This window comes from Lissotriton helveticus, chromosome 7 (assembly GCF_964261635.1).
Source record: "Lissotriton helveticus chromosome 7, aLisHel1.1, whole genome shotgun sequence".
NCBI lineage: Eukaryota > Metazoa > Chordata > Amphibia > Caudata > Salamandridae > Lissotriton > Lissotriton helveticus.
The window spans coordinates 544,995,897-545,007,960 of NC_136068.1; the positions used below are offsets into that span (position 1 = coordinate 544,995,897).

Below are 12,064 nucleotides of genomic sequence, written 5' to 3' on the forward strand. Positions count from 1 at the left end.
ACCTGTGCAAGGAGGTGAGTGGGTGGTGGTGGTGGTTCTCGGGTGCTGCCAGCCTGCCCCCTGCAGCGCCAAGTGAGAAAGGACCAGGGCTCTGCTTCAGCATCCGGGGTGCACTCTCGAGCTTACCCGCAATAAATACATCATCTGTAAGCAAGAAAAATATATTGAGGAAGACAACATCACAAGACATGTCACGTCTCAAGATACCCATGTGCAGACATCCTGTCAACTCAATCAAAGCAACTTATGATAAAACACCATCAAAAAGTGTCAAATGAAGGCAGAGTCCACATCAATCTTCTTCCTGATCTAACCGTTCCCCACTCCGCCGACAGATGCAACGTTGTCAATTCATTATCCAAACACAAAAATCAGACATCATACTGATGCATGTCCAAACGCACTACCCCCTTGCCAACCAAAGCACCACGTAACAGTATTTTCCTTGGTTGCCTACAAACCATTCTTGGTCGGAAACGACGCAATGTCTTTTAAAACCACTACAAAATTAGACAATATCCTCCCCATTACCATTGTAGGAAGCCACTCAATTGAAGCACTGCACCTACAGCTAAACATAAGCAATACATCCCTCGGTTAAAGACTCTTCCTCCTGACACAATCATTAATTATAACAGCTTTAGTTACTCCTGAAAAAAGCAAACTTGTATCCAGGCCAATTTGCCAAAGTCAGAGCCATCAATCACGATCCTTTTCTCATGAATTAAAAAATGAGAACAGACACTTATCACCAAAACACACCACTTGGCAACGGGCAATCACAATATGCTTCCACTGACAGTAATGTGATATTTGTAGCAGGAAAAGTCATGCGCTTATAGCTATGTAGTGAAATACATGAACGTATGTATCCGGTATTTGTAAAGCGCAAACTAATCACCCCTAGGGGTCTCAAGGTGCTGGGGCCGTCGGGAGGATCGAGTGAGCTATTGCCCAGAGTCACAGGGTGCTGAGCTGAGCTGCCACCATCGCCGGGGATCCAGATGTGATCCGTACCCCAGAGTGAGCCGCTCCTGCCGCTGCACCACACATCTACCTCGATAACACTACACTCAAATGTCTAACATGCATGACTCCAGAACACGTAACGTTACCAGTGGCCGCTTACAGATCTATCAAGGAGAAAAGGGAAATATACACCAATCGGCAAAGCCATCCAATGGGAGCCCTTGATGATACAATGGTACTCCAATACAACCATCATCTAAACCACAAACCACATTCCGAGCCACAGTGCATCTCCACTACACATCTTCACTTCTAACCATGGAGAGTCTTTACATCTGGGAATGTATGCATTTTCTTTACTGTACCCTGCGGTCCTGGCTTTGTGTCCTTATTACTACAGATAAGAGCATTTAAGCGATCTGGCGCTGCCACTATACCTCGGCTTGCTCAACGTTGGAATGTCTCCAGCATATACCCACTCTCTCAGTAACAGGCTGCTTGCAAGTCAAACCTGTACCCTCTGGAAAGGTATGGGGCAGATGCACCTACCCACCTTCATCATGCATGTAGCGCTTAGTAACTCCCACTCCAGAGACTGTCTCGATCTAGTGCTGGTATTGTAAAAGGGACTGCACACCCTAACTTTGGGAAGCTTCAACAACACTGGACTCGCAAGAAGTTAGCCTTGTAGCAATGTATGAGGAAAGTAAGAGGAGGCTCGCTCTGCCTCATCGAGGGACAAGAGTACTCCTAACTTCACAGCTAAAAGCCAGTCCATATGAAAACATTGTGGGTGGAGGAAAGTGAGGGACTTGGACATATGTAGGGCTGTCTGTAATCTGGCGAGCACTCTCTTTAAAGCCGGTCAAGGGCAGGAATGTCTGTGGCCTCATTGGCTCATCCACACAAATCTGGGGAATGGCCAACATACCACTAGGACCACGGTGGCATTTAACCCGTTTGTTGCTTCGAACGTTCTGCGCCAGTGCTGAACGTTCGAAGAAACGGGTGCGGCCGCGTCGGCCAACGGACGTGCGCAGCACTGGCAAGGTAGTGCTCGCGACGACTGTTGGCCGACGGCAGCACTAAAGGGGTTAAACCACGGGCTAATGTCCTGCAAGCCCTCAGCTGCAATACGTGTTGTGGTGGTCCCGACACAATGCCCACCTATTACTCTGGTGATGCATTGTGCTTTTCATTTTCTCTGGTAACAACAGTACTGCATCACAACCAGTTTACCTCCAGAGATGTCAGAGGGCATGGCTTCTTGACAAACCAGAATCTCCTCGAGAGGCTCATAAACAGACAGATCTCTTCGATTCCCACTGCGGCTTGGCCAAGCCCAAGGTCCCTTCACAGGGCAATCACAAGCAAATGCGCTTAGATGAATGATGTTTATTTAGACACCATTACATCTACACACTCCATTTTGCATAACAGAACTACTTTGACACTGGCAGAGTTAGGGTTACTGCTAGCCAGAGGCTAACGAATAGTGTTTTGGACAAGAGTTAAGTGTAGGTATAGGGTACAGTTTGCAGTTAGGCTGAGTGTGAGTTGAGTTAGAATACGATTTAAGACAAGGTTCAGGTCTAGTGTTAGGCTAGGGGGTGAGAGTAGGGGCTGGATTTAGGGTTAATCCTAGGGGTCTAAAGAAGTTTCGGGGCCGGGTGAGGATTAGGTTGGGAGGGAGTGTGTTAGGCTCAGGGCCACAGTTAAGGTAAGGTATAGTGTTCGGGTCCATGTAAATCTACTGTTGATATAGGGGGGGTCAGTGTAGTGGCTAACTACATTATATCCCTTCTTTAACTCACCCTAAACCTAATCTAACTAATATGGTCTCCCAAATAACACTATCTAAACTCTTACCGCCTCTATCCTATTCAGTCAAACTAAAAGACTCACATGTCCATTGTTCAAAATAACAATTTATATTTCCCTATACTAATCCACCCCTAATCCTTTGGGTTCCAGAGTAGCGAGCAACTCCCTGAAAAGTGCTTCACTGCCTCGTCTCTATAAATATACACTTACAATACAATTGTGAGGCCTTATCCAATTGATTTATTTTTTTTGAGGGGCATTGTATGGTGAGCAGCGGATCTGTACAGTGTGTGCGATTTAATGGACAGTCGTAAAAAAATCTATATTTTGAATGCACTTCTTTTTATTTTATTCTAAAACGTTTTGTGCATTCTGGTGCAGTCTATCCTACACTGAGTGTTATGTAAGGTTAAAATATTTATCTTGTGTATTGCATAAGGCTTTCTGTCAAAGGTAACACTAACAAGCATTTGCAATGCAATAGGTCTCGCATTAGGAAAGTTTGAGCTATTGATATTGTAAATGACAATTTTTTTATTTATGTGTTGGTTTTGAAAATAGCGAAATTAATAGCTTTGTCATTTACAATGCCAATAGTTTTAACTTTCGCAAATGTGACACCTATAGCATTTTTAATGCAATATGTGTTGTATTTACGTGACTTAGATGTATTGATATTACAAATAACAATGGCTTTTACTTTTTTTAATCATTAATACTTAAATAAAAGTTATTGTAATTTATAATGGCAATAGCTTAAACTTTTGTAAATAACTTTTGTGAAGATTATGTTCAGTTTGGACTGGTGGAGTACACAAGGGAGGAGGGAAGGGACATGAGGGAGGGTGCGTGGGTGGGTAAAACAATTGACAGTATGAGGTGAAAGTTAAAAGTTGTGCATGGGGTTGTGCACTGTTGTATAATGGTGCACGGAGAGGTGCACTGTTGTGTGCACAGTGATATCCTGCTATATCCCATATATGTGCTGAATTTGTCCCTGCTGCTGCTGAGTGTGCCCCGTTCCGAGTCGACGAAGCCATGACCCGGGGGGTGGGGGCGCCCCCACCGCAAAAAGGAGGCTGTTGGGGCGAAAGCTCGCATTGTTGGGGAAAAGAGGGGTGGCTTTGAGGGGGCGGGGGGGTCGTCAGGGTCCCTGTGAGGGGGGAGAGCCAGGAACAGCTGGGAAGTGCTGCAGCTCTATATAACAAGTTCTATCATCGTGAACAGCAGGAGAAGGTGATTGCGGGATAGGAGAAGAACAAGCTGCTGTGGGGGTTCGGAAAAGAAATAAATTGCTTTGCGAATGTGAAAAATGAAAATAAAAGCGCTTCAAGTGAATGCTAGCTAAGCATGGCTTCTGCTTATTGTAACATTTATTAACAAAACCAAAAGCACCAAGAGCAGCTAAAGCATAGAGAGCAGCTGTCCCAATTAAGGAGAAAAACGAATTAGTCTATTTTACATGTTTATCCTCATAAAACATAACTAGTTGGTTTTCATAAAACCGGCTCGACTGTAATGCGGCTAAATGAACACTTTTGGGGCAAATGATGAGCTGCACCAACCCCACGGCTTTAAGGGTACTCCCCAGATTTTTGTTTTGTTTTTTTATATCACATCAATAACAAATATAAAAGTTAAATACCTATCAGTGTCTCACTTTGAGAAGGGTTGAAGCTTTTTGCTTAGTTACGCTGTTAATGTCTAGATGCGTATGCGGCTTTAACGCATTTAAATACCGAATCCCTAGATGTACTTTAAAAACACCTAATGAAGGTTTCCAGCAAACTAACAAGCGAAAACATACGGAGCTTGTTAGGTGTTGTGGTTCTGAAAAATATGGATCCGTAATAGTACCGGACTCGAGAATAAAAACTTCGTCGAAATAGGACGAATTTGGTATCAAAAGACCGAGAATGACGAGTACATCAAGTACATGTATTTTCGGCATATTCGAGTGACGATTTCACCTCGAAATCGCCATTTACCTTCTAAACCCTTAGCTGCATGTTGCCCTCTACATAGGCCTTAATCCAGTCGAATTTGATTCCACAAGGACACATACTCCTTAATCGACTTCTTCCTGACCCCAGTACAAGTTAGAACCATTGCCCCAGGCCGAGCTCGTTAGGTCAGTTCCCTCCCAGTGGCCGAACAAGATAGTATCTAGGCCCAACCGGCCATAAAGCCATTTCAGCACGCACACCTGCCATATCTCGCTCACATCTTTCTCCACTCCTTTTCCTCACTTATTTTATGGTGGGGAGGTAACCATTTTTATTAGGGGTCCATCGATATCTGATGAAATGTTGGGCCTTGCCGGATGATTTGTTATGGGCAGCACGACGTGAAATATGTACATGTCATCATGACTCCGCTTTTCTTTTGTAATCAGTAACCATAAATGAAATACCACGCACCCAAGGAATGTTTTGCCAAAGGGTGAATATTGTGTATAAGAAGAGAAGCCTAACTTTGTGAAAGTGTGCAGTCTCCTGAATATACTGGTATTGTACTTCTAGGACCCTGTCACCTTGGTTGCAGCCAATAAACTAATCTTTGACTTCACCTGGAAGACTCTGAAGTTTCTGTAGGTCTGACTCAGGAGAACCCGAGGTCTCTGGTGTGTTGATCCCCTGGCACCGCTGGGTTACCGGTTCGGTACCGGTTCTTAAAAACCCAGTACCTCATTTGGCGCCCAACGTGGGGCGATTCCAGTGGTACCAATCAGCCTGAAGATCGTGAGGAGCTTCGTGTGAAAATTCCGGAGGAGGGCCCACCACCTCATCGACCCCTGCATGTCGACGTGGTCCGAAGGTCTTTACTACGAGGTTCCCCGCTTCTCAACGGCTACAAGGACTGCTGCCCTGGCTATCGCCCTGATGTTGGACCCTTGAAATTTTCGGGAGAGCGAAACGCTGAGACGAGTCTTCTGGTGAAGCCATCGATATTTTTCAGTTAAGTATAAGTGGAGCGTCTCCTAGTCCTTAGTTGGACTTACTTTGTGGTATCTTAGAGATACATAAAGGTTTTTATTGGTTCTTGCAAGCACCATAACCGAAGGACTCGTGTTTTCACGAGAAATATCGTAAATCGATAACTCCTTTGAAGTTTTGGAACTAGACTAGAGAGAAAGGATGCCTAGTCTTAGACTCGGGAATCTGTTTTGTCTTGGTAGTAATAATAAGGACTCCCGATTGGAGGACTCATGTCCGGTTCCTCCAGTTGGAACTCCGACTTACGAGCTGTACGCTAAACATGGGGTAGGCCCCATCGTTTACAACGAGGTATGGATTAAATACACTAGGAAAGACGGTGTTTTAAAATGGCCCCAATATGGTAGCTTTGATTCTGAAATTTTAGACAACCTTGAAGTTAAGCTCTTCAAAAAGAAAGCCCGGCCGGCGATGTTTGACTCTTTCCGCATATGGCGCAAAGAAGCCAAACAAAAAGAAATTAAATTAGCTAAGAAAAATGGGAGAGAAGGAGGACTTTCAGTAATGCAAGCTGCCGTGCAGTTTAAAGATAATGAGGAAGAGCAGATAAATGAACAATTGCACAGGCAACGTAAAATGGCAATAGATAAGTGCTATCCAGTTTTGCCGTCTCTTCAGCAAGGCACAGCAAAAGAGCGTGAAAAAGACCAATTAATGTCGCAATTGTTAACTTCGCCACCGCCCTATGCGCAGAATGCTACAGCACCCCCGCAACCTTTAGTTGCACAAGCTGCGCCTCTGGCTCTTCCACAGCACCCACCAGCTGTTCTTCAGCTGGCTCCTACTTCTTCGGTGCAGCCTCCTCCAGGCCCACCGACCACTTCTGCTTCATCTATGTCTTCTACGATTTTGCCTACTGTACTTTCTACAACTCCTAATGCCCCTTCTATGATTTTGCCTAGTACCACATCTATTATTCCTCATACCTCTTCTGCCATCTCTGCACCCGCCTTATCTCACCCCGTTCTTTCATCTGTTTGTTCTTCCGTTTCACCTTCCCTTCGGCAGAAAATGGCCAGCACTGTTACTAATCTTCTTTTACCGCTTTTCGGGTCGCCTGCTACGACCCCTAACATAGGAAGAAGACAGTTGCGAAGTCAACTGCCCGATTATCAAGAGAGAGATTCCCTGAATAGTTTAGCTCGGAAATGGGTCATGGACACTGCAAAATATGATTTACAGTCTGTCATGGAAGTTTTTCCTCAATGGGAAACAGCGACACAGAGATATGTGTTCGAACAGATGTGTGTTTTTCTTTGCGAGGATTTAGAAGACAATGATCAGGATTGCCTCCCACAAGAGATGTGTCGTATAAGGTTTAAGTTTAGTCTGGGTATGATTGTAGGTCCCGATGTGGAAGAAGCAGTTGAAATGCTATTATCATATCGAAGTAAGGGAAGTAGTTCTGGGTCACCATCGGAATCCAGTGCATCTAGTAGGAAAAAGGCACGACAATACCCTATGAGAGAAGTTCCCCCACAATGGAGAGAGGGTGACGCGACAGCTGTCCCACCTGTCCTGCCCCACTTTCACCGAGTATGGGTACATGTTCCATGGAAGCGAGCTGAAGTTTTAGCACTCAAACAAACACTACCAGATCCGCGTAAAAATCCGGCAGGGTACTATAAAGAATTGTCGCAAACTGCTGGATCATGTATAATGAATTTGGCCGATATCGATATGTTATTCGGGAACGTTGTTCCACAGCCTTTATGGGGAAAAATTCGTCATGTAGATCATGACCAGGAGTTAGGTGACACGTGGGCTAATATTACTGCTGCAGATGCATGACAAGTTGGTGGTGCCAAGCCTGAGCCTCTGATAGCGGAACTACCTGGTAGAATAGTAGATTACATGAAAACGATAATGCCTGCAATGCGCGTAAATTGGGATAAGTTATCTGCATGCAAGCAAAAGAAAGAAGAAACTGTTTCAGATTTCTTCACCAGATTTGAAGAAACATTCATTGACCACAGCGGTCAAGATATGACCACAGAAGGTGGCCAGAGATTGTTTGTCGATAAATTTGTGCACAATCTACTTCCAGACTTGTGTAGGAAATTAAAAGATTCAGAAAGTTCTTGGGCAGTCTCATCTTCAGCCCAGATATTAGCTACCGCACAGTACTATGAGAATAGAGACAAGGATGAGAAAGATAAAGTAGAGAAGAAAACTAGAGAACTGAAAACGAAGGTTTTGCTACAGCAAGCCTATCCTCCACGTGGTGGTGGTAATAGAAATAATAATGGTCAGAATCACTACCGGAACACTTTTCAGCAGCCTCAGAGAAACTTGCAGAGATTCGATTACAATCAAAACCGCGTAGGTCCCAACCAGTGTTTATACTGCAAACAAGAGGGTCATTACAAATATGACTGTCCTGCTCTGCTGCAACGTACAAATGAATTTTCTGGCGTAAGAGGTCGTGGTAGTCAGCAAGCGCCTAGAGGTAGAGGGCGTGGAAACACCCCTCAGGACGTACGTCCCCTTCCACCACAAAACTCTATGAACAGGTTTGACCAGCAAAATAACGTATCTGACAGGACAGCTCAATACTACGTCGATGAGTATTACACAGAAAATGAGCAGTGGGAGAATAATGATTGCTAGGACCGCCTTAGACAAGGAGAGGGAGTTGTTTCAGTTCCAGTAGATCAGAGTGGACCTTACGTTGAGGTGATTACATCGGGTGTGTCAGAACCTTTTCTGTTGGATACTGGTGCTACAAAGAGTTCTATTATGCACTCCAAACTCCCTGGCGCACCTTTGTCTGGCGAAATGAACGTCTCCGTAGGTTTTTCTGGCGCCCCGGTTAGAAATCCGATTTCTGACCCTTTATCTCTTTCTGTTGGTCCTTGTGAATTCGAAGCACCCCTTATTTTGACAACAGGTTGTGGTGAAAATTTGCTAGGATTAGATTTGCTAAAAAGATTGTATGCGACTTTGTACTGTTCTCCCTCAGGAGTACAACTGACTTTAGGCAAGAAAGTGGTTTCTCCCATGTATTTGTCGAGAAATACGCTTCCAGCAGAATTGGCACTCCTTCCGGATATTCTTTGGGCAACTGGTCCGAATGATGTAGGTCTTTTAGAAATTCCACCATATGTTGTAACATTGAAGTCGAATGTCAAAATGCCACGAGTTCCCCAATACAGAATATCCAATGAGGGCGAAAAAGCTTTGCTAGCGATTGTTTACGAGTTAATTGAGAAAGACGTAATTGAAGAAACACGAGGCAATGTTTGCAATAGTCCTGTTCTGCCTGTTTTAAAACGAACTGACCCTTCTCAGCCACCTGTGTATAGATTCGTGATTGATCTTAGGGAAGTAAATAAGATAGTGGTGCCACAATTCCCAGTTGTCCCCGACATTACAACATTATTGACTATGATTCCAGCCTCTGCATCCTGGTTTTCGGTGATTGACCTGAAGAATGCTTTCTTCAGTATCCCAATTGCTGAGGAAAGCAGGGATATTTTTTCCTTTAGCTTAAGTGGTCGCAGTTTCTGCTTTAAACGCGCTCCTCAAGGCTACTGTGAAAGCCCCTCAATATACAGTCAAGCTCTGAAAAGTCAGCTCGACGCAATGGTTTTGCCCAAAGGTTCCACTCTCGTACAGTACGTGGACGATTTGCTCATAGCCGCGGATACTGAGAAAATATGTAAAATGGCCACGTTGACATTATTGCGTCATCTATGTGATCTGCACCACAAGGTGTCACTTTCCAAGCTCCAATATTGCCGACAAGAAGTGACCTACTTAGGTCATCTCTTATCGAAGGAGGGAAGGAAACTGACCCCAGAAAGAATTCAGGCAATAGCGAAATTGAATGTGCCAAGAACGCAGAGAGAAGTACGCGCTTTCTTGGGCATTACATCGTACTGTAGACAGTGGATTCCAAATTTTTCGTTATTAGCCAAACCCATATTGGCACTAACGTGTACAAATACACCCAATCCCATTCCTTGGTCTGATGAGTGTCAGAAAAGTTTTCTCGAATTACGCACAGCATTATGTTCGGCCCCTGTGTTAGGTAACCCCAACTACAGTAAACCTTTCACATTATATGTCCACGAGAAGGAGGGTTGTGCATTGTCCGTGCTGACTCAGTTATACGGAGATAGACAGCGGCCATGCGCCTATTTTTCGTCAACTTTGGATCCGGTAGCACGAGCATTGCCAAGTTGTCTAAGGGCCACAGCAGCAGCAGCTGTTTCTATTCGACAGTCTGCAGGTCTAGTAATGAATAATACACTAATCGTGATGGTCCCGCATGCAGTAGACACATTGTTAAATAGGACCAAGACACAGCACTTAACTAGTGCTCGACTGTCCAGTTATGAATTGACGCTACTAGCAAGCCATGTGCACATCAAAAGGTGCAGTACCCTGAACATAGCCACCTTGTTACCAATTGCTGAGGAATCGGATGCTTCAGAACAGCACGATTGTTTCCTCAGAACGGAGGAAGAGACGAAAGGGAGAGTTGACCTATTCGATACTCCTCTCGCCGAATGTGATGGTACATTATGGGTGGATGGTTCATGCTTTAAGCTCCCAAATGGTAACGTGACTACAGCATATGCTGTCACAACTTTGCACACAATCGTTGAAACTGCGCGAATACCACACGGTTCAGCTCAAGCCGCTGAACTCGTGGCGTTAACGAGAGCATGTGTGTTATCGAAAAGAATGAAAGTGACTGTCTATACCGACAGTCAGTATGCTTTTGGAGTGGCTCACAGTTTTGGACGATTGTGGAGAGAACGTGGGTTCCTGACTTCGCATGGAGCTAAGATTCAGCATGGTCAGTTGGTGAATGAGCTTCTTGAATCACTGACGTTGCCCCTGAAAGTAGCGATCGTAAAATGTAGTGCACACAAGAAAGTGATTGATGATGTTGGTCGTGGAAATGCATTTGCTGATGAAACTGCTAAGGATACGGCAAAGAATATGATGAGCTGAATGTATGTTGCGAGCCCAGAAAGATGGACTGGTGATGTTGGAATATGTGAAGACACGATAGAAGGTGTGAAGTCCATCCAAGCTGAGGCCACGGAGAAAGAGTTAAGCATGTGGAGAGAAAGTACCGGGAGAATGGATGCAAATGGTTGCTGGATTGAATCGACAAAGCAACAGAGATGGTTGTTACCCGATGCATATGTGCCTGCAGTGGTTACAATGGCTCATGGGATGGCCCATATCAGCGCGAAAGGGATTTGCGACTTGTTGGCCCCAGTGTGGAAGAATTCAGGGATTCCCAAGTGTGCAGAGAACGTGGTCAAGAATTGCATGGTATGTCTGAAGCACAATCCTGGTAGGGGAACCCCAACTCCAGCTGGTCATTTTGCACCTCCTACGTATCCGTTCGAGGTTTTGCAGCTAGATTTCATACACATGGAGAGGTGCAACAACTTAAAATATGTGCTCGTAGAAGCATATCCCCTAAGGGACAATACTGCCTTGTCCACAGCGAAAGCCCTTGTGAAAGAGTTCTTCCCCAGATTCGGAATGCCTAGAATGGTCTGGTCGGACAACGGAAGTGAATTTGTGGGTTGTGTGATGAAACGAGTGTGTGAAGGGCTAGGCATTAGTCAGAAGTTCCACGCTGCAAATCACCCCCAATCAGCTGGATTAGTGGAATGTTACAATGGCACGCTTAAACTTAAATTGGCCAAAATCCAAGCGAGCACAGGTCTTAAATGGCCTGACGCTCTACCCTTAGCACTCCTATCCACCAGAATGACTGTGCATTCGCGAATGAAACTCAGCCCCTATGAAATAATCTTTGGTCGGCCAGCCAACATATGGGGAGTGCCTAGGCCCACGAAGTTTAGCGAGCTGCAACACCCCATTTTGCTCGACTATCTGTATGAATTGACGGCTAAATTGCGTGTTTTATATCAACAGGTCCACAACACCTTGCCTCCGATCTCTGAGACACCAGGTCACTCCATTGACCCTGGCTCCTGGGTGTTGGTCAAGAATTTCCAGAGGACAAGAAACGACCAGCCCAGATGGACCGGACCTCACCTCGTCCTCCTGTCTACAAGGTCGACCGTTAAAGTGGAGGGGAAGGCCAATTGGGTCCACGGGATCCATTGTAAGAAGATACCCTTCCCTCTGCCACATGACCAATGGGTCCGGACAGGAGGCACTGACTCAGAGCGCACAACTAATGAACGTGTAAAGGAAGCTAAACGTGATTGTGACAGTGAGAACATTTTTCAAGAAACTACGCCGCCATCAGAACAATTGAACTCTGTGGAACCTGA

The 12,064-nt window shown here is 45.1% G+C and overlaps 1 protein-coding gene across 2 annotated transcripts in view; it reads right to left on the minus strand.

Moving 5' to 3' along the window:
• LOC144768733 (very long chain fatty acid elongase 4-like) overlaps positions 1 to 12,064 on the minus strand; it is a 101,852-nt gene that overhangs the window by 43,929 nt on the left and 45,859 nt on the right. For both annotated transcript variants that reach the window (XM_078652617.1, XM_078652616.1), the window contains exon 2: positions 3 to 144. The gene's annotated coding sequence lies outside the window, so the exon portion shown is untranslated. The remainder of the gene's footprint in view (positions 1 to 2; positions 145 to 12,064) is intronic.